We start from the raw sequence: 25,599 nt of genomic DNA, 5'->3' as shown, positions 1-25,599 counted from the left end.
TTTTTTTGCACAACAAATAGAAATATCATGTTTGGTCTATTGAACGAAAATATGAGATTTGCATCCATTAAAAGTACACCTATGATTTTGGATTCTTTGAAAAGAAATATCCATGGAAATAATATAATTATTGTGCTCGACCCTTTGAAGAGAAGCATGAATTTGTGTGTAGAAGAGAATAATTATTATGTTAGACCTTGAAAAGGAAAACATGTAATTGCATGAAATGAATGCATTAGCTTTTCTTTGGAAAATACATATCCACGCGCAAGAAATAATGACTAACACATTAGTTTTCTTTTAGACTTTGTAAATAGCTCTATCTTGGGAAAGATGCCTTTGGAAAAGGGACTTACATTTGAATGCATGATAATAGTATATATTATGTTAGCTTTCCCTTAGAATGCTACATGCATTTGCATGCATAATAATATTAATAAAAATATATATTGTATTGGAAAAATTACTTAGTTACATGCACAAAGAAAAAGTTAAGGGGATAAATTTCTTTGACTAAGTTTTATCTGATTACATGCAAAGCTCAGATGCCAGTGTCCTTTAAATGAAAATGGATGGTTACAGGGGTTTTCCTTTGGAAAAGAACATGTGCTTGAGCGAGAAGGATCATAGTAATGTGGTATTTATTTTGACATGATTTGATAATTATTTGCTTAGAATTAATGCATGAGTAGTGTTTTTAGAAGAAACATGTTGAGATATTTTATCTACATTTCATGTATGCACATGAATAGACATTGAATAATCACTATTAAATCTTGATTATTTGTTGATTAATACTTTATGTAATCATGATATCAATGTTTGTTGATGAAAACAATGGTAGGAAAGGATAATGACTTCTACAAAGGATATATTATGTTTAACATTGTGGCAGGTAAACAACTAATGGTCCATGCCAATGAGTGCAACCTGTAGGATGGTCCATTGATGGAACAACTAGGTCACAAAGGTATAAAGTTTGAATATTGGGGGGAAAATGATATCATGAGGATTGTGATAATTTTTAGCTATATATTTTGTATTTAAAGGATATATCCTTGTAATATTTTATGAAAATGGTTAAGGGATGGACTCCCTTATAATCCATTGAGTGAGGGGTGAACACCCTCTCGAGCATTTAATAACAAAACTAAACATTTTCTGGTTTTCACCCTATGGGGTTTCTAGGGTATATCGGTGTTCAATGATGTGATTTTTTTTTTTTTTTTTTTTCTTTCAGTTTGATGATGTTGATTCCTTACATGATGTGACTTTTATAATATCAAATATGTGATTAACTAATAACATTAAATGAATCATGAAAATGATGTAAGATTACATCGGAAAATTTATGTTAATATACAGAACAATGGTTGTAGATGGTTATCCAACTCCCTATTCCTTTATTAAAGTTACTCTACGTAATGATGAAGATTCTTTCTAATGGTTAATGAAGAATCTGGAATAATAATTTGGATAGTTACGTGTCGATAAATTATGTAAAATATTTCTAACTCCATGCATTTTCATGCAAGGCTACTTGGGGATGTTACAGGTGGTATCAAAGCTTAAGGTTGCAGCATTGAAGTCTTTTAGGAATTGGTAAGCGAAAAATGAATATAGCTATGATAGTAGTGGGCATCAACTAAGCTTTGATTCTAGAAAACTACATAATCATATATGTAGTAGACTACTTTTGACACGAGATGTATGATGCATCCTTATAACTACATTGAAGAGTAACATTTGAATTGTGTTGAGGATGAAATACAATAAAACTTTTGTTAAACCTATGAAAATCCTTAGTACTCATTAGTGAATGTGAGAGTTAACTGCCAACCTTTGCATATATGATAATATTACCGATACATTTAATGAACATGACTAAAGTTAGAATGCACTAATCATAAAAAATAGATGCATGAATGTAAAATATGGGGAATGTCCTTGAATATTGAACGATAGAGTGTTTTATAATGACATTGAAATAACCCCTTTAGATGTTAAAAATAAACAATGGTTCGAGTACCGAGACATGACTATAATAGCTAGTTGTTCAATGAGTCTTCTCATGGCTACATTAATATGGTTGGTAGCATTGATTAGTTGATGTTGCATGGCTAACTATTAAAACTTATATGCATGAATTGGTTTTCATTTAATATTATTGCAAGTTATAAATAAGTGATTATGATAGTTACTTCACATTTTGTTCTATTGGTAACAGTACACTATTGGAATCAGAAATGTTTGGATTGTTACACTAAATGTTATGAACATTTAAACATTAATGAATATTTGTATATACTTTTATGCATGCTAGTATTATATGCATGAAACTAAAATCACTGTGAAAATGAATACTTGTTTAAACAATGCTTATTTATGACTAACACTACGGATGGGATTAAGCAGGGGTAGGTTAATGGCAACATGAGAACCTATGAAGGTAAAACTTTGCAATGTGAATTGAAATGGTAAATGATAAAGTATAATGTTATGATATACATGATTCTGTTATTTGGAAAATCAATTATTTTACCACCTGTATGTTAGTTATGTTTCCTGCCAATATAGATCTTATGAACCCATACTAAGGGTCAAGTCATGGGGGCTTTACTTAATGTACCGTCTCACATATCACATGCGTTTATGGCATACTAAAAAATACCCCTAATTTGACTACATATTTGAAAATACCTCTAAAAATCGCATTATTTAACCCCCTACCAATATGAACCCAATACACCTTCTAAATTTAAAAACCCCTACTTTCACTAGATATTGTACGTATCCATCTTTTCATTAACATTTTTTAAACACCTTTATAATTTTTCATTAACTTTGAGATCCATTTTTTATACAAGCCAATATAAAAGCCCTTTACCCCCTATATATCCCCCAATACATAATGTCACTTTTTCCTCAATATATATCCCCTATTATGAAACCACATGGTATGGTATTGCTCCCCCCACTGAAGCCCCATGGGTCAAGTATGAATGCATGAAGTACATCAATTTTTATTTTTGTTTTAATTATAATATGAATATGGTTTATTATTTAAATTACTTTGGGAAAGATCATGCCAAATAGTTGTGGATAGTTGGGAAAGGCCAGGAGGCATTGGGTTGATGGGGGTTTACTGCCCAAAGGGGTTGATGACACTTTTGTACCCGGATTTCCTCTTGCTAGAGAAAGATGGTCTCAATAAGGGAAAAGTTTGGCCAAGATGGTGAAGATGGGAAAAATGCTGAGGAAACTCTGTTGATTTTGGAGCTTATTGGAGGATCCCAAAATTCCTCATAGATGAGACACTGTTAGAGGAATAGGAAGGATGATGCCAATAGGAATCATGTATTGGACCCTTTATGGTAATTGGAATTCTTGAGCTAGTTGGCTAATGAAATTCCAAACTAGACTTGGTATGGTCTTTGTCAGAGAACTGTCTGGATGTGAAAATGACTCAATTTTGTCATGGAAATCAGTTTCCATTGCTTGGAAGAAGTACGCTTTTTCCATCGTGGTTCTCATAGTAAAATAAATTAACAAATATGTTATGTGTCATGTTAAAGCTGAATTTGTTATATGATTATGTAATAATTTTATGTACATCTTGATAGAAAAGGAGCCTAGTGCTCAGAATGGAACTACTGGAAGTGTAAGTTTGATTATTGTATTACCAATTTTTTGAATGTCTTAGCAAGGGATAAGATAGTATGCACTTGGTACAAATATTGATCATTGTGATGTTTAGAGAGCTAGGTGCTCTCTGAGCACTTGAGGTAATGTGGTTAAAATATTATTTGACATTACATAATTGATTAATAGTTAAAAATATTTCATCTTATTGAAATGTTGTAACTAATGTGATTTAATTTATTGATCAGACATTAGAGGGTGCTTGTCATGGAGGCTATGGAAAACACTTATACTTAAAAATTATCCATAAAGTGACCATGAACTCCAAGGGTAATTGGTAAGTTGATCCAGGTGGATATTGGTGGCCACCTGCCAAGTCCACTTGGACCCCCACCATTGTTTCTCTTAGCTTTTTAGTTTCCTTAATTGTAGTATAGTTTACTATTTTTAGCAGTTTTTCAGTTCCTAAACTTTTGGAGTCGTTTTGAGGCACTAAATGACGTTTTTGGGAAACTGGGAACAACATGATTCCATGGACCGATGTTGCTCTTCCTAAAGTTGTATTTCTAGGATAGATCTTTCTAACAAGATATTGTACACGTCAAATGGATATCGTATGCCAAAGTTATGACCCTGGGAAGTTGATGTACCAATTTTCCCAAAGGGAGCCCACAGTTTGGCGTTTCATCTTCTAGGGTTAGTTTTTTGGATGTTTAGGGTTCTCCATTGTTTGTTAACAATAAATAGGCCTTCGAGCCTCATTGTAACACAATTCAAAGGCATGTAGCCACAACATCTCTTCTCAGAGATAAGCTACCATCGCCCTAGCTATTTAATTCCATTTTCTGTTTGTAAGCTTATCTCGGTATTTTACATTAATGAAATGAAGTATTATTTCCGCTACATATTTTTGTTTATGGTTATCTCTGTAATTTTTTGCGTTACTATTTAAATCCAGATCAGTGGTATCAAAGCGGTTTGCTTTTTCTCTGTTTTTCTTTGCATGTCCCCGACGAGCTCGGGATATAAGGAGTTAGGGCTTGAATTAGTCAAAACTTTGTAAGACAAGCCTCGTAAAACCTGACGACCTCCCATGGGGGATGAAAAGAAATACGAGGGAGTAGGAGATCCTATCAAAATCTTGCTCGAAGAAGCCCTCGAGTGATAAAGGAACGTGATGATGGACAACTTTACCCAGATCCTTCATTAGCTACCTAGGGGCTTTGCATCAACTTCCCACAGCTACTCTAGAAATGCCACACTATTTAAGGTACAAGTCAATTTTGAAATCCCAATATTCGAGGGTCAGATAGATGCAAAGGTTGTCGATAAATCTATTAGAGGGTTAATTTTTTTCATGATTTTTCCAGTCAGGAAAAGATTATTTTTTCTCTTCTCAAAGCAGCCCCCCACATCAAGGATTGGTGGGAAAACTACTGTGAGCAAAAGCATGAAAGTATCGGCTCACTATTTTCAGCCACACCCACCTAGAATTCATTCCGAGATGCCATCAAGGAGCAGTACTACCCTATTGGAAGCTATGACGATCAATACATAAAGTGGACCACGCTGCGGCAAGGAAGGGACAAAGATGTGCTGGAGTTTACCAATATTTTCCATACCCTTCACATAAAGTTTGGTATCAAGGATTAGGAGCAGCATTTGATACTCAAATACCACGGCTGCCTGCACAAGTACATCCAGGAAGAAATAGAATTCCTGAACATCTCCTTGCTCAGCACGGCATACCGATATGCCGTCAAGGTCGAGTAAAAGTTTAAGCAGAAGAAGTGAGACTTTGGATCTACGAATCTGAAGCAAGCGAAAGGTGCCCCCAAACTGCAAAACAAAGGACAAAGCCAAGGCGAGGTGGCCCAAGACAACTTGCTAAAGCTGCAAGAAAAAAATAGTGCCATGAAGCCAAAAAAGGACACGGGAAAATGGTGTGAGTTCCATAAGAGCTCCACTCACAACACAAGTGAGTTTCGGGGCAAGTAGTCACTAGTGGCTGAGCTAAAGGTTTCAGAATCAGATGCATGTTCCAACTCTGAGTCAGGACCCAACAAGGGGAATGACAAAGGGAAGTAGATTATCGATGTGGAGCCTAACGCCAATGTTGCCAAAACGAAGATCCAAAAGGAGGAACCCGAAGATACAGAGGAGGAGGAGTGTCTCTTCCACTCCCAAATGTGGGTAAAGGGATCCTCGCTATAGTTCATTGTCGACAACGAGAGCCAAAAGAACCTCATTTCGGTAGAGGTCATGAAGCGGCTGGGCTTACCGACCACAGCACATCCACAACTGTACACCATTCGGTGGCTTAACAAAGGATGGGATCTTCGCATGAGCCAGCAGTGTCGCCTTCCATGCAACATGAAGCCCTTCACGGATAAGGTATTGTGTGACATTGGTCCAATTGAAATTTATGATGTATTATTAGGACAACCATACTTGTGGAAGCAACATGCTGTGTATGAATCAAGGCCCCATGCTGTTATTATTAATTTGGGAAATAAGTTGTACAAGATACCAGAGGTAGCACCGCCTACCGCCATCTCTTTAGTTACTGCAAAATAATGTGGTAAGCTCATTTCGAAAATCGGGAAATTTGTTTTCCTGATGATATGACCTCAAGGAAAGAAGAAGATGGTGGCCATGACCTCCAAACAGGGCCCCTCCGCATGAAAACTACAGATGGACAAGGTCGTGGAGGAGTATGAGGACATCTTCACCTCCCCCGCCAGGGTTCGTCTACACTGTCAGGTCAAGCACTCCATCGATTTGACCACAGATGCACCACTGCCTAATGGACCAATCTATTAGTGCTCCATTCTAGAGAACGATGAAATCAAGAGGCAGATTCAAGAGCTGCTACAGAAAGGTCACATCCGTCCTATTTCATCACCTTGTGGGAGACCAATCATGTTGGTACAGAAGAGGGATGGGACTTGGAGACTCTATATTGACTATCAGGTGTTGAACAAGACCACACTCCGTAATAGGTACCTGATGACACAGATTAATGACCTCCTGAACCAACTGAAGGGGACAAAATATTTCAGCAAGATCAATTTGAAGTCAGGATATCACTAGGTACTAATCAAACCCTCCGATGTGTGGAAGACTACCTTCAAAGCCAAGGAGGGCCTTTTCAAATGGTTGGTTACGCCTTTCGGATTGATGAATGCTCCTGCAACCTTCATGAGGCTAATGGATGACATCTTACAGCCATTCACCAACTCATTTCTAGTGGTATACTTGGATGACATCCTGATCTTCAGCGAGAGTTAGGAAGAGCACCTCCACCACATCCGACAGGTTCTCCAAACACTACGGCAACATAAGTTATGTGCCAACTTGGAGAAATTCACTTTTGGCATGACCCAAGTTTAGTATCTTGGATACATTATTGATGAAAAAGGGGTGCATGTGGATCTAGCCAAGATCCAAGTCATTCGAGATTAGCCCTCTCCAACCACTCTAACAGAGCTCTGCAGCTTTCTAGGTCTTGCCAACTTCTATCGCATGTTCATGTTGGGATTTTCTCATATCACTTGGCCCTTGAGTCAAGTCACCAAGGGAGGAGTGAAAGCAAAATTCTTTTGGTATAAATCTCAATAGAAGGAATTCATAGAGTTGAAAGATTGCCTCTGCTCGGCACCAATTCTCGCATTGCTAGACTTGCAACAACCATTTGAGGTTGAGACAGATGCCTCCGACTATGCTATTGGGGCAGTGCTTACTCAACACGGGAATCAAGTGGCATATCATAGTGAGACACTTTCAGACACAGTCTGAAAGTATCCCACTTATGACAAAGAGATGTATTCCATTGTGCAGGCCTGCCGACAATGGAAACATTACAATTTGGGGAAGGAAACAGTCATCCACACAAACCACCAACCCCTCTAGTTCATACAAACCCAAGGGAAATTGTAGAATGATCGCCATTAGAAGTGGTCCACATACTTGAAACAGTTCCATTTGAATATCAAGTATAAGAAGGGAAACACCGATAATGTTGTAGATTGCCTCAGTCGACCACCGATCATGTCATTAACCATCGTGCTCAACTCTTGTGGGCACGAGAATTCTGATTGGCCACTTCTCTCCAAAAGGGACCCAGAATTTGGCCACACATACCAGACACTCTTGGAGGGTCGACATGTTCGATATTTTCACCTCTAGGATGCCTTGTTATGCCACCTGGGTCACCTTTGTGTTCCTTCAAGCAAGTGTGCCAAGATGATTTGATAAGCACACTACAGTCGGGCTGCTTGGCATTTCGGGGTCAAGAAAATGGTGGAAGTACTACAGAAGTATTTCTATTAGCCGCATCTTCGACAGGATGTTAGGAAGTACATCAGATCATGCACTGCCTATGCCATTGCCAAACCGACAGTCAAGAAGCAAGGCCTCTATACCCCACTGCCTACCCCTAGTTGACCTTGGGAATCCATCTCCATGGATTACATGTCAGGCCTTCCTTCCACTAAGCATGGAAACAACTATGCTTTTGTGGTCATCGACAGTTTCTCAAAGATGGCGATTATGGTGGCCTACAAGAAGAATACCACAACAAAAGCCACTGCTAAACTCTTCTTTGAACGAGTGTGGGTATACTTTGGGATCCCACAGTCTATCATCTCAGATCGAGACAGCAGGTTCCTCAGTACATTTTGGTCCAGTCTCTAGTCAATGCTGGACACCAAACTCACTAAGTCCACAGCCTTCCATCCTCAAACTGATGGCCAGACAGAGGTTTTCAATAGGATGATTGTACACATTCTGCGCATGTACAACTCAAATCATCCATGCACATCGGATGAGAGCCTCCACTATGTTTAGCATAGCTACAACCGGGCTCTCCACAGCTCGACTCGCCACAACCCTTTTTAGGTGGGCTTGGGATTCCAGCCATTGTCTCCCATTGATGTGGCCATGCCATTTGTAGCTAATGTCTAGTCTGAAATAGATAAGGAAAAAAATTTCATTGAGCACATCCAACATGTTCGCCAGCAAGTCCATGAAATTTTTGAGAAATCAAATGCCAAGTACAAGTAGCGACATGATCAACATCAAGTGACACACAAGTTTTAGGTGGGTGACAAGGTCTGGTTGCATTTGCAAAAGGAACGCCTTACCGGAGTCTATCAGAAACTCAGAGCACTCTTATATGGTCCTTACACCATTACTAAGGCTATGCGAGATAATGCATTTGAGCTCAGCATTCCCCCATTCCTTGGCCTGCACCTAGTGTTCAATGTGGACTGCCTTCGGCCATACTTTCCACCATTACTAGACACATTCGACATTGCAGAATAGCTCACAACCATAGAGTTAAATCTAGATTGCATGGAACAAGCTGCAACTAATCAGATCATGGACACACAGATCAAGCATACTCGCCAGTAGAACATCCAACTGTATCGAGTTGTCAAAGTAGGCCAACTCCTTCACCAGGGCAAGTGGCTCACCAGGGACCAAGTTCAGCAGAAGTTTCCTCATCTCATGGAAAAACTCAACGCAATGGGGACCATTGCTTCCTAATGGGGGAGGAATGATCTAGGTGGATATTTGTGGCCACCCGCCAAGTCCACTTGGACCCCCACCATTGTTTCTTTTAGCTTTTCAGTTTCGTTAATTGTAGCACAATTTACTATTTTTAGTAGTTTTTCAGGTCCTGAACTTCTGGAGCCATTTTGAGTCCCTCAACGAAATTTCATGGGAAAACTCGGAGCAACATGGGTCAATGGACTGATGTTCTCTTCCCAAAGTTGTAGTTCTTGGATAGATATTTATAACGAGATATTGTACATGTCGAACGAAGATCGTATGCCAAAGTTACGACCCCGAGAAGTCGATGTACCAATTTACCCAAACGGGGCCCACAGTTTGGCGTTTCATCTTCTAGGGCTAGGTTTTTGGATGTTTAGGGTTTTTGGTTGTTTCTTAACAATAAATAGGCCTTCAAGCTACATTGTAACATAGTTCAGAGGCATGTAGCCACCACATCTCTTCTCAAAGATAAGCTACCATCGCCCTAGCTGTTTATTTCCATTTTCCGTTTATAAGCATATCTCAGTATTTTACATTAATGAAATGAAGTATAATTTCCACTACATCTTTGTGTTTATGGTTATCTCTGTAATTTGTTGCATTCCTGTTTAAATCTGGATCATAAGCAAAGGTAATTTGGTATAGAGTTTGGTTTTATTTCTGAAAATTGAATAATAGCTAAGTGATGGAAAGTAGAAATTTCTTATTATGCAATTATGATTCAAGGATCTCTTGAAAAATTAATTAAAAATACTTCAACTAGTTATGAATTAGGAAATTAGTTGAAAACCTAACTTTAAACATTTGTACAAAGAAAAAGATGATCAAACAAGATTATGGAGTGAAAGTTAAAGCAACTTGCAAAATACTATCAAGGGGAACAAAATTACAGAGGAAAATGAAAATATGGTTTGAATTGATAGGGCACCCAAATATGATTTCCTACTATTTTTATATCATGACTCCAACCAAGCTCCCTAGATCATAAATCTATGCAAAGGGAAAATTGTTTAGGCACTATCGAAAACTCTATCTATTTGTCTGAGCAAAACACCACAAAGATAATCAAAATATTTGATGTGGAATCTGTATTATATCCATAATAAATGGATGTTCTATCAATTTATTTGCGATGGCGATTTGCATGGCACTGGAGCTTCTTGCAAAAGATACAAGGTAATCCGAAAGAGGGGGATATTTGGACTCTTGGCATAGTTCTTTACAACTAGTTTCCTTATAGACATAATGCATATGTTATATGTTCACAACAATTGAAATGTGGCCTTGTAGATGCATGCTTTTTGCCAACCATTTTACAATCATTGTATTGGAAAATTTGGCTAAAGAATGAGAGCCTAAAGTTTGTTCCACTTCCTTTGTGTTTCTTTTCTTTTCCAAGTAACTATCATACTCATCTGGTGTTTCCATGCATAAGGTTGGGGCATGTGTCTAAGTGTAGTAATCCATCTCTTCCTTGTTTCATCTAGATGGCTATGATTATTATTATATGGTTTGCACTAGAGCTTGTTAATATTATTGTCAATAGTGGTTTTCTTGGAAATACTTCCATGGAGTCTAAAGTGTAGGGACAATAAGTTGTGGTAGTATTCTTCTTGAAAATAATATCTAAATATATATGTGCGTGCATAGAAAGAATATCCCTTGAGATTATATTTATCGAAAATAATAACTATTTTTCAAGATCTTTGGAAAAGAATTGTGCATTTACATGCACAAAAGATTAGTTGGTTGAGGTAAATCTCTTTATGCACAAAAATATATAGCTATTGTGAAAAAAAAGTAAGAATATTTATGGACAGAAACAATAGTGGTTGTGTTAATTTTATTTTTGGAAAAGAAGTATGTGTTTGTTTACAGGAAAGAATAATTATTATGATTATTTTCGGTAAAGAATAACATGTGTTTTCATGTTCTGATTCTGTTAAAGTTAAGGATATTCTTGCATACAAGCAGGGTAAAAGTAAACATATTATACTTGTCTTCACTAAAAGAATGCACACAATTATCATTTGCATAAAATATTATCCATGTTATTTTAGAAACACTGCATGGTAAAAGATAAATTAGTTGTGTTAATTCTTTTGAAAGAAAAATATATGAATTCTTGTGCATTAAATAGTAAATACCAAGATTATTTTCTTGGAAACTTTCTTATGAATCATGTGCATATAGAAAATAACCCATGTTGGTTTTCACAATATATTGTGTGTTTGTATGTGTAGAAGGATGATGATTGTGTTAAGAGAACACATGTTTAATGTAGAAAAATATTCAATAAGCCATGTTATTTTTCATAAACAATTCATGTGAGCGTTTCTTGAGAAAAGATAAAGAAACTGAGTTATTTCATTAAAAAAAAATATGGCATGGTATTATGTGTGGGAAGTTTGACTATAAATTCACCTCAAGATATTCACATGATTCCTATGCATTAGATTCCTAAAGAGAACCACTAGACCTTTAAAGAGGAATATGTGCATACTTCATTAGATTTTCATGATGAGAATTATGCACAAAAAATAACTATTAAATTTGATATTTCTTTAGAGAAAATAGGTTCTTTGCATGCACTAAATAAGACTATTATGCTATATATTTCTTGAGAGGAAATAAGTTCTTTGAACGAACTAAATAGAAGTAATATGCTTGATATTTCTTGAGAAGAAATAAGTTATTTGCGTGCACAAATAGAAATACTATGTTTTGTATTTTTTTTAAATAAATATGTTATTTGTTTGCATGAGAAATATAAATATTGTGTTTGATCTCTTGAAAGGAAATATTATCTTTCCATCCATAAATAATACACCTTGATGTTGGATTCTTTGAAAAAAAATGTGCATGGAAATAATATAAGTATTGTGTTAATACCTTTTGAAGAGAAATCGTGTGTAGAAAGGAATAATTGTTATATTAGACCTTGGAAAGGAAAACAAGTAATTACATGCAATGAATTCATTAACTTTTCTTTGGAAAATACATATATCTACACACAAGAAATAATAAATAACACAATAGTTTTCTTTTAGAACATAACATGTATTTGCGTGTACATTAGACTTTGTAAATAACTTTATCTTGGGAAAGATTCCTTTGGAATAGTGATCCGCATTTGCATAAGTGATAATATTATCTATTATGTTAGCTTTCCCCTAGAAGGTGACATGCATTTTGCATGCATAATAATGATAATAACAATATATTTTGTATTGGAAAGACTACTTAGATACATGTACAAAGAAAAAGTGGAGGGGATAAATTTCCTTGAATAAGTTTTATCTAATTACATGCACATAAATCAAAGCTAAGATGCTAGTATCCTTTAAATGAAAATAGATTGTTACAACAGTTTTTCTTTGGAAAATAACATGTGCTTGTGCGAGAAGGATCATTGTAATGTGGCATTTATTTTGACATGCTTTGATAATTATTTTCCTATAAGTAATCTATGAGCAATGTTGTTAGAAGAAGCATGTTGAAATATTTTATTTACATTTCATGTATGCACATGGATAGATGTTGAAGAAACACTATTAAAGATTGATTATTGGTTAATTAATACTTTATGTAATAATGTATCGAAGTTTACTAATGAAAACAATGGAAGGAAGGGGTGGTGACTTATGCAAAGGATAGATTATGTTTAACATTGGGGTAGCTAAAGAACTAATGGTCCATGCAGATGAGTGTGAGCTGCAGGATGGTCTACTAATGCAACAATGAGGTCACAAATATATAAAGATAGAATATTTTTGGGTAAATGATATCATGATGATTGTAATAGTTGTTAGATAGATATGATGTCTTTAAATGATATATCATTGTAATATTTTATGAAAATGGTTAAGCGATGGACTCATTTATAAGCCATTAAGTGAGTGGTGAAGACCCTCACAAGCGTTTAATAATAAAATTAAAAATCTCTAGTTTTCAGTGTATGAGGTTTCAGGGGTATATCAGTGTTCAATGACATGATTTCTATTGTGTCAGTTTGCTGATCTTGATTCCTTGCATGATGTGACATTTATAATATCAAATATGTGAATAACTAATTTAGTTAAAGAAATCATTAAAATGATGCAAGATTACATCATAAATTTTATGTTAATATGCTATAACAGTGGTTGTTACTAGTTATGAAACTCACTATCCATTTACTAAAGTTACTCAATGTAATGATGAAGATTATATCTATTGGTTAATAAGGAATCTGGAATAGTATATTGATAGTTACCTATGGGTAAATTGTGAAAAACAATTCTAACTCCATGCATTTTCATGCAAGGTTACTAGGGGATGTTACATTTTTCTAAAAGAATAAAATCCATGTAACCTTTTTAGACTTCTGAAAAAACTCTTTACAAAATGATTGATTTGCTAGAAATATTAAAATCTGTGACAAATTTTCTGAAAAAATTACTTTATTGTATTTTAGATTTAACTATTGTTAATTATATTATATTTGAAAGGTTTATTGTTAGTTTTATAATATCTCAATTGTTTAAGATGAGAAATGAAAATTATGTTTAAGATATTTGTAGAGATGTTGTAAACATTCAATGGTTTAAGATGAGATATGAAAATTATGGTTGAGATATTTACAGAGATGTTGTAAGCATTGAATGAAATGATTGATTTGAATATTGACTCTTGAACATGCATAAATATCGATTTATTAATGAAAATGAATTTTTGTATTAATTGAATAATGAAAATGTAATAATTTTAATAGTGCTCGAACATTATGAGAGTGGGGGACGGAAGTTCAGTGCTCCTGGCCACTACCAGGATGGTTGTTTCAATAATTTCTTGTGTGGGACAATCTGACATAAGGCATTTTCCTTAGTGTATGGCATTATATGACCAAAATTTTTTATAATTGGATTAGCCTATTGATCACTCCGCGGACTTGAAGGATGCAATAATGAGGTTCAATCGATCAATGGAACCTCTTCCAGATTTATGAATTGTAATGTGTACTTTTATGATCTGTTGAATTAAGAAAATTATATACTTTCATAGAAAAGTAAGATTTAACATTGTACTTTTATGTAGCCACAAAGAAAATTTTGTGCATCAAATTGTTTCACAAACCAAAGTAAAATGATGGGTAGATATGCATCACAACTCATAGAATGGGTTATAGGCATAAGAAAGGAGAGCCTCAGGCCCAAGTGGATGTGCAATGAGGTAAGGCAGCAAGTGTAGATTTACTTGCAAAGAGTAAGTGTGCATAATTTTTGCATGGAGCCTGCATGGAGTGTGTATGAAGTTTTGTAGGCTTGTGCTACTTATAATGAATTTCTTGTCAACTTTCACTACGTGGATTGTTTTTGCTTACATGGAATAATGTACCATTTCCAACAGAATTGGGCCTTGTAATGGTTTGTTATGCATATCTATTTTTTGGTGGGGTTCCAAGTACAATGTATCAATTTTATTTTGGACCCTCTTAAATGTTTTAAATGTGATAGATATAACTGAAAAAATCCACACTTGAAATTATACTTTATTAAGATTCATATGAAGGTATTCTTTAAGCTCATATGGAGGTATGGGAGGTATATTTTTTTTACTGTTTATGTAAATTATTATTATTATTGTTGTTGTTGTTGTTATTTTAAAAGAGTGTTTTTTTGTATATTTTAAACATATAATTATTATCACAAATATAGAAAGGTATTTTGCTTCTAGCTTCTCATTAAGGGAGATTTTATGTTAGAAATGTATAAGGGTTTATCACATTGTAATATAATAATAAGTGTAAACTTGTTTCATATGCAAAAAGTAATTGATAACATAAGCTATTGTAAGAAGATAAAAATAATATTATTAATATGTAAAAAAAATGTCTATATTTATATCTATTTTTTAACATACTTTTCTATGTAGATTACTATGTTGAGTAGAAAAGTTTTTTTTAATAATTGTTATGTTAAATAGAATGAGAAGATCCTCTATATTAAATTATTGTTATATATGTAGATGGAATTGTTTTATAAATAAAATGTTAAAATTTATACATTATAAATCAATTAAATTGAAACAATAGAATTTTTTAAATTAATTTTGTAAAGATAAATATTATTATGAAACTTATTTAAAGTATATCATAATTAATATTTTTTAAAGATTTTGAATATAACAATTATATTTAAAAACATAAAGTGAAAATTGACTATTTAAACTTATGAATTATTTTATTACGAAATTAAAAAATTACTTTATTATAAAACTTATGTAATTTATAATTTAATTAATATTTGGAAGATTGAAAGAGAAATATAATACAATTCTATAGAAAATTTGTTTCATCATAAAATAAAAATAGTAAAATTCATTATTTATAATTTTAATAAAATTTATGAACAAAAATTAATTTAAAAATATAAATTGATTTAAAATTTCTCTTTGATTATTGTTAAATTTAAAAAGAAAAATAAAATATTTGAAAATTTATTCATATAATAATTTTTTATTAATTTAAATTCTAAATTAAATTTATTAATAGAAATTAATTTAGTAAGATAAATTGATTTAAAATTGTTTTTTAATTTCATTAAATTTAAAATAAAAATGTTTTAATTAATAATTATAATTATAATTAACAATTTTATTTTATTTATATTTTTATGTAATTTGACTGAATCAAAATGTTTACATAACATAACCTAACAAGATAGTATGCCTTTGGACGCAATTACTCATATGATTTTGATTTTTTTTAATTTTAGCGAAAATTTGGAAATACAATTTTTAGTGAGATTGTAGTTTTTTGTAGTTTAAAATACACTTTTGAATGCAAACATGGATTCAACACCCTAAAAAAACCCATGGGGCTCTCTATCTTTACAAATTAAATCACTTATACTTGTGATTTTTTAAAAATTATGTTGAATTTTCAACAAGACCAAAATAAATTGTCGAGAAAATGCCATTTTGTACATTAGCTAGACTAACCAATATAGATTGATGCTTATGAATATTTAACATTCATTTAATTTACATAACTAGATTAATTTAAATCATTTGAAAATTGAAAATTTCTAGTAAATGTACTGATTAAAAATATATGTACTTTTATTTCAAAATTACAATAATAATAATAATAATAATAATAATAATAATAATAATAATAATAATAATAATAATAATAATAATAATAATAATAATAATAATAATAATTTACTATAAATTATAAAATTTTCAATATTTTAACAATAAACATACAACTGGTTAAGATTTAGAGGAGGAGCAATGACAAACAATGTGATGCAGGAGCATTAGTGCCAGCATATCATTTTTCTTAAGCCCAAAAGGGACATGTAAATTTTAGATAGAATTTTTTTTTCTCATTTTATTTAGGGGATTTTGTTAGGGTCAATTGTCTTGATTCTAGATAAATATAGATGATTTATGTTCGAGATATACAACATGAAACAATTAAAATATTAAAAATTACTTAGGAATTCTGTGTTTCCTGAAATTTGTCCCTCATACGCTAAAAATGTGCATGGAATTGTCCCTGTGTTGATAACCCGTGACAATCCAAGAAACGAAACCATAGATTCATCAATAGGGTCACCTTTTTCACCACCTCTAGAGCTTGGATGTGCGCTTACATTGGGGGGTGTTGACGCATGGGTCCCAACTTAAGGTATGGACCCATTTTTACTACTATGACCATCATCACTCTAAGGTATGACCATGATCACTCGAAGGTAGAGAAGTGAATAGCCTCACAATTATATGCTAGCTCGCACTAGCCAGATGTTGTGGTGTCTCTACCAAAAAATCATATATAATGAAGAAGATGCATCTTCAATTAGAAAATACAAAAGTTAAGAAACATACATTCATAATTGAAGCTATGAAATAAAACAAAAAAAAATTGCTTTTAAATATGGTTATTACCTTATATGGCTAAAGCACCTACCTCAAGTTGTTGATCTTATCTCTAATATTAGGAGTTTGATATTTATTATGAATGAATTAAACAAGTTATTTATTTGTTTTAATCATAGGCTTATTGATTTTTATGATTAGGTTAGGGGAATCATACAACTCCTCCTCATCAAACTAGTCATCACAATCATGGACCTAAGATTACATATTTCAACAAAGGAAACATTATTTCTATTATATAGACAAACAATCAATTTCACATTATATGTAATCAAAATTTTCAATCATTTACCTATTTTGATTGTGTCAGCACTTTGACACATTCATATTGCCAAATTATAATAAAATTAGAGTTGTCATATATTTAAAAAAATGTTAAATATAAAAAACTATAATGCATTAAGTATAGGTTGCAATATACACCATTTAATTATTCTACACAACATGTTCATGACAAAAAGGGGAATCCTTCCATATCATTCTAGATTTAACCTTGATCAAGCCCTAATTATATCTAATGTAGATTTGGAGCACATGTTCTAATGGAAACAGATGGAGAAAGGAGAATATTATGATAGCATAGGAGATTGAACTATTAGGAATGCCATTTCTAGATCGAATTCTCAAAACATTGTTAATGATTTCCACAACAACAATGAACATGCATTGGATCAATCTAATCAATGTATTTTTTTTAGAAGCGAGTGATGGTAAGCGTAAGGTAAAATTAGTTAAAAATTATTTGAATATTAGAGGTGATGATTGAACACCTTCATCATTCATTGGCTGCATGTCTTTGGTTTAGTATCCAACTTTCCATTGTTAACATATTCAGGAAAGGAGAACTTTAAAGAGCTATATATATATATATATATATATATATATATATATATATATATATATATATAGATATATATAATTTTATTTTCTCTCATGTTGACCTTCACATTAGTAATAGACCAATTTTCTCATTTAAGTGTCTAGGCTACCATGACATCTATTTATGCCATGGAGTTAGAACATGGCCTTCATGTGGTATTCAGGAAAGGAGAACTTTAAAGAGCCATATATATATATATATATATATATATATATATATATATATATATATATATATATATATATATATAGATATATATAATTTTATTTTCTCTCATGTTGACCTTCACATTATTAATGTACCAATTTTCTCATTTAAGTGTCTAGGCTACCATGACATCTATTTATGCCATGGAGTTAGAACATGGCCTTCATGTGTTGAGTGGAGAATCTGATGCAAATGTTAACATACAAACTTTATTTCTTCATCTACAAAAGAGTGAATTTGATTCATAAATAAAAAAATATGGAGTGCCATAGATTCTTATATCATCAATGAAGATTTGCGTACCCTAGATGTCATCCAATCTAGGCATGGAAACACATATTTATCTCATTTTGATAAATTATGTGGTAACATGGGTTGAATCTAAAACAAAAGAAGCCATATTAAGTTACTATGCTAACTAAAATGTCAAAAATTTCATGCCTAATGCTAGAAGTTTCCTAGTGTTGTGAAGAAAAATAAGAATGGGGACCTAGTTGGTTTTATATGAGAAGTCAACAACTTTCTAGAGCAAGGTATGACTAGCTAAAATAAAATATGTTCCATGTGAATGGGTATTACTATGAAATGGTGAATATTGTGTCTTAGATGTTTCCAAGGAGGATTATATGAGAATTATGCCCACATTCATGATGTTCTTTCTATTGGAAGTCAAAAAAGAAAAGCTAATCAGGAAATGACTAAAGTGCTAGAAAGAGCTTAATAAAAATTATATCTTATTAGGTAACATCAATAAAAATGATGTAATCCATGTTAGTATGTAGCAATAATATTTTAATGCACATTAATAATGTAAGAATTTATTTTTCAAACATTAAATATTTCCATTTCTTTCACCCAGCATCACTAAAAGATGATGGACATTTTCCTTCCTCTTCTTCCTAGGCTCCTAGCTACTAGTAGTTTTAATTTTTCCATATGAGGAAGGAGGAGGAAGAGATGGTGAAAAATTGTACATATAAATGAAAATAGTGTGGAAAATTTACATAAGAATATTATTCTTCTAAATGAAAATCATAAGATATAAGAATCATTAATGATAGGTTATGTATGATGCCCATAATAACAATGTTTGTGTCCATCTAATTCAAGTTGTAATTGACCAACAGATATTCTCTTGTAACTCTTTGTTTTATTGTGCATATGAATACATGGTTTTATTTACATCTATGAAATATGAAATCAGGTTGCTTATTTCTTGTCCCAAGTTGTGTACTATTTATTAACCCTGCAATATTCCCCAATGGTTTTGGCCTTCTATCAATATACATCTAGCCACTCCTTTATTTTTATTGTTGTCCCTTCACTGTATGTAATTTGTATCCTCTCTCTATCTTCACATACCTTGCATATATGGACCAACCACATCCAACTTTTGTAATTGTAACATGTTATAACATACTCCATCAATTCAGTTAATCGAATGTAACAAACCTTTATGCCATCCATAAAAAATATTTCCAAACCATGTAACGATGATGGAGACAGGCGATATATCCTCTATTTGCTACAAAACGCAGTGTTTACTTGAGGAAGGTTCTTGAATTCCCATCATTTCAATAGATTTTTGTACCTCAAGGGAACATTGATTTTGTTTATGTTATCAGCATCATAAGAACATGACCCCCCTTCAACAAGGTACAATTCCATGGGTTTATGTAATTTTCTTCAAATCATCTCACCTCTAATTGATCTATGTCTGTTAGATGTACTAAATTCCTCACTTTTCTCCACTCTAACTAAAATTTTATTGGTCGGTAAATATAGATTTCATTGGTAACTATTTGGTTGTTCCTACAGCCCATCGAATCAAAGAAATAATTATTGAATTGATGGCATGTATCATGCCAATTTTTTCACATATGATCCCCCATTTGAAATAGAAATTATTACTCAGTGTTTCATTGCTCAAGGATTTAGTTCACATATCGCAATCTCCAAACAAGGAAAATACTAAAGTGATTCAAACATCATCTCATTAGAAAAACGTGTGCACAACTAGGGGGTTTGAATTAATGGAATTTTTCTCCTACCCAACATCAACCCTCATACATACATATTCTAGTAGTTCCCTAGGGAGTGGAGAATGAATATTTTGAAGCTCTAAAAACAGATCCTCTCTTAGCACTTGATTGTGGAGGTTCACCCAAATAGGAGAAATTTATTTCTACTTATTCCTTCAAATTATTCTAAATCGTATAATTCAAATTATGATGTCTCTAAGAGAGTCAAAAAATATGTTGATTTTCTAAGCCCCTTGATTTTCCCTTCAAAGAAAGACTTGGGTGAGGATAATTATCCTTGGTGCACCAAAACATTGACTCAATATTGTTAACCACTCCTAAGCATTTATGGCATAAGGCCCTTCTTTTCATACTTGAAGAATTTATTTTTCTAGAATACTCATAATTGGTGTCACTAACATTAGAATTAGGCTAGTGTCACACTCAAAAGCCAAATATTATTTATGGAGCTTGTGTCATTGTTTGAGACCTAGTGAATACCATATATGACCTAAGTGTAGAGTTTACAAACAAAGCCCTTATTTTTAACCATTAATGATTCCATACCCTTGGTGCACCAAAAAATATAATTCATCTTGTGCACCACTTGAGGGGCAAACATTTCTTATGGAGGTCCTACATTATGGTGGGCACTCTGAAATGTTCCCATGGAAAAATGCATTGTATAAGGCCTATGATCCTAGGTTTGATCCCTTAACCATAAATTGGAAGATGAGACATAGCCTCAATGTGTAAGTCTTCATACTCATGTCAATATTCCACTTATGGAATAAATACTCTTTATCTATGTCTTTGTATTGACTAGGGGCCTTACGCATGGACCGCAAGAGTAGTGCATAATGCCTAAGGTGATCATAATTCAATTAAACTAATGCTTGGTGAGATAACCCATCCCTAATGTGTTATATATTATAATTAATCCAACTAAAACATGAAATGAGGGAAATATTCCTTCTAGATAAGTTATGTCATTGTTTAAGGTCCAATTTGTGGATTAAAAAACTTAAAAGTGGTGCTTAATGCCTAAATTAGTAGGTTTTACCCTTATATGATTACTTGGTGCACTATGGGTGCACCAAACCTTAGAATTAGCCTATGTCACTTTTGAAACCAATATTCCTTCCATAAGTTCTATGCAATCATTAAGGTACCATGATTTTTCATGAGCCCTTGAAATCGTGTATAGTGGATTGCCCAAAGGGCATAATGGAGTTATAGAAGGTTATAGTGCACCTAAATTCTGTTGAGGAATCTTTCAATTGTAATGAGTTAATTTAGACTAGAATAATTTTTTAACTAACTAGCCAATAGTTAGTGGGCTTTTATGGTGGTTAAGAGTTATGATTGTGTCTCTATAAAAGGATGAATGATGAAAGATTTAGGGATTCTTTTCAACACAATATTTAGAGGCCTTTTGAGATCCTGTTAACAAATGTGACATTGTTGAAGTATGAAAGGCCTAATGAAAAATGTATATTATGTATATATATGCTTTCTTGAATCAAGATAATGAAAGAAATTGACTCTTCCTTCCTAGATGTTATGTGTCCCTAATGAATTATTTGTTGTGAATGTGTACATTCTAAAATACTAGCATGAATTCATGGAGTGACTAATTTGTTTTGTACCTCTAATTCTCATAAGTATCTTAGGTGATACCTCATTCATTTAAAGAATATTCAATATGCTAATGCTTATGGGGTATTTGGGGCTAAGTATCTTAAACCTCAGGTCTGAAACCATGCACAACATAAATCAAAGTATATCACCACTAGACATATAATATTAAATGCATTTCACTCCTTCAAATTTCTAGTTGCCACAAGTTCTTATTAATCCACTTCATAGGAATATTGGAAACATGATGGATCCTAAAACAAACAAAGCAACCACTAGGTCTAAGAAAAAAATGCCAAAAATTTATAAGAAAACCCTTGGTAAAGGGAAAGTAATTATAATTACGACCATCAACTCCTTCCAAAAATAACCTCCTCCTCCTCCTCTAGCCACACCATAGATAGTACACTAGAGAACCCCAATTTTCTTTGACTTCCCACAAAAGGAAGAAACAATATTCAAATAGACAATGCTCCTACACCATTAATATCTGAAGCTACTTCCTACCAAGCGGGTTAAAACAAGTGTTTTAGAAAACCAAATAGATGGGTGGAATAAATCCATCACCATTATTTAAAACACCTAAAAATTTCCCCATTCTCTTACCAATGGGTTAGGCTTCATGTATTGAACATAAATTATGACAATTATTCCACTTTTGCTATGCTTTCCATGTGGTAGTCAATAAGGCCAAAACTAATGCTAACTCCCTGCCTCCCTCACTTTCAATTTGAAATAATTAATTCAAATTATTATTAGTTTGAAAAACATGATAAAGGCTTAAGACTCTATCAAATGCTCAAGAACAAATTATTTTTCAATGGTGGTAACAAATAAATTAATTTTTCAGCATCTCAACTTAAAAAAGAACATTGCAGCCAAATATATCTAAGAAAATGAATCAAACAATACTCAAATTGTAGTTGGAAAGGGAAGGATAAATATTGTATCTCACCACCATGATATATTTGAGTCTTCAACTTTTACTTCCTAGAAGCAATGTAGAAAAATCCACAATCAACACTGTTGGAAAAACACAAAAGACATCAATTAGAAGAGACTATTGTTGCACACTAACAATTTTCCATAGTGATTTTCAATAATGAGTTGACTTGTACCTATACAATAAAGATGAATGAATGCCTTTGAATGGAGGATTGTGCATGCCTTCGCAATATAATAGGAGGATGCTCGTATGGATTGCACCTTCTAGTTTCCAAAAGACCATGGAGAACTCAAAACTAGGATTTACGGAATAGCATTTGAAGGTGAAGAAAGAGACTCTTGGACTCCTAGTGAAGTTTCTTGAATAAGGTTTAATGTTGGAATGATGTTTATTAGTCACAGGGAAATTCAAATGTAAATAAGTCAAGAGAGATGAGGGCCCTTCACCACGGACATAGAGAAAGGACAAGGAATAGGTTATTGTCTTGCAGGTAAAAGGGAAAGGGTGCCTTGTATTTTTGTGTCATGGGCTTAGAGAGATGAAGGGAATAGTTGGATGTTACATGAAAAAAAAAAAAGGGAAATAGGCTTGATACATGAATGAACACAGGGGAAAACAGAAAGGGGGGCTTCAATTTCACCCTTTATTGATATGTGTATATTTCATTTTATTTTATTTCATTTTTTTTATGGTGTTTCAAATCTAGTTTAAAATTTCAAACCTAAATTAAAATAAAACCTATTTTGAAAGGAAAATAAACAATCTTAGGAATCTATTAATCTTTTTTAATAAATAAATAAATCTAAACTAAGTACAATCTAGAAAATCTACCATAAATAAAATAAGAAAAAATTTGCATACCTCATTAACGAAACATTTTCCTCGATACTCATCTCTACCCTTGAACTTTATTCATTGAAAATAATTATGTTCCAAATTCCTCCAAGTCGAAGTATAAGATAAAAATCACAATACTTGCAAGAGGCAACAAAAAAATGACTACCTTTCAAGGAGTTAAAGCCTCAAAAGGAATTTAACGAAATCAAGATAATCATTTAAATATGAAATAAAGATAAGAATTTAAGAGGAAATTTTAACAATTATTCCCCTTATATATTTGAACTGATGCACACAACATTGAAACTTTTTCATGTTCTTTTATAAGACAATTTGTGGAGGGACTAATTGAGGCATGCATGGAGGTTTGGAAAAAGCCAAATAAATCCAAATAGAAATGCATTTGCTTTCATAGAGTGCATTCATTTTCATAAAATATTGAACGAGCATGCATTCCGATTGAAAAAAGTTTTGAGAAGCAACTAATTTCATCCACCCATAAGGTTATACACATTAAAATTTACATACACACATAGCTGGATGATTCTACCTTTAAGGGAAACGATTTTGCTAACGTATTCAACTAATAAATATAATAACATAGTCAATGTGTTTATGGCTTTAAACCTAATGTGGGTTCCATTCCCACATTCCCCCTTGAGAAAATGTACCAAACATCCATTTTTAGTATCAACATGATCCATGTTTAGTAAAGGAAATAATTAGAAAAAAAACACACTTAAGAACCCCATAGGATAGCCAAATTATCTTATTGCAACATGATGCACTAAAAGTCATATCTCATGTTATATACAATGCCATAAACTTTTCTAGTGCAATCGGCCCTCTTCGCATATTATTTAGCATTTGAGTTGAATATGGGTTCCATTTCATGGTCTTCAGCATTGAAAATGAGTCTTGGGTCCTTAATCGTAGTCTAGGTAAGTTGATAACAAGCTCTAGTGCTAACAGCTTCTTCTTAGGCTAAAGAACCAACAATAATTCATTGAATTGAAAAATATGATCATTGTAGAGTAGAATTCATATCTAGGAGTGATATAGCCACCATGACTAGGTTAGTTATGAAGCAAGAATAAGTCTCAAGGTATAACATGGTAAGGACCGAATAATAGGGATATTTTAGATGGATAATTTCATCTCATTGACATTTGTGTTATAATTTTTTCATGTTATTGTCAAACTATATGTGTGAGTTGTATTTGAGTCTTGAAACTCTCCCATATCATCAATGCATGCATCTACTATAACCATGTCAACTTTCAATACATACACCTGAATAAACTAAACAAATTTCAATGTTGACCCCATTCATAAGACACTCTATGCGAGGTTAAATTAAAGCATAATTTCCACTAATTGTTCAATTTTATGTGGTGGATTGTTCCTTAGGTGTACGCTTGCAACTAATAACAATAACATTTGGATCAGGGATAATTGGTTCTTAGCCATAATTTTTTCATTCATGGGGACTCATATCTTAAGAGATTGGAAGTAAGATAATAAGAGACATATAATAGATTATGTTTGTTTCATTGAGGTATCATTTCTATTCATATAAATGGAAAGGATAATTTGAAATGAAAATTTGAAAAACTAAATACATTTACACTTATTCCTTAGTTTAACTCAATAATATTGTCTAATAAGAACAATAACTAAGCACTCTCTAGTACTAACTAAAAATAGTCATAGCCATTGTTGGAAATGTAATTAGTTTTGGTCTTCATAATTGTTGATGTACTCATTTCAATATGTATCTTATGTAACAAAAGAAAGAAGAAAATAAAATTCTATTATTTTAAACCATGGGTTTCATGCTCTTTGTTGATTGTATTCTAGTTAAAAGCATGTTACTCATGCTTCTAGGGTTTGTTAGGTCATAAGATATATTATCATGAATTAAGAGAGTCAACATCATGTTT

Source organism: Pinus tabuliformis, chromosome 1_2 (genome assembly GCF_031772625.1).
Source record: "Pinus tabuliformis cultivar Carrire ecotype Pingquan chromosome 1_2, CPIR1, whole genome shotgun sequence".
NCBI lineage: Eukaryota > Viridiplantae > Streptophyta > Pinopsida > Pinales > Pinaceae > Pinus > Pinus tabuliformis.
The sequence above is the reverse complement of the archived record's forward strand: the minus strand, read 5'-3'. Positions refer to the sequence as shown.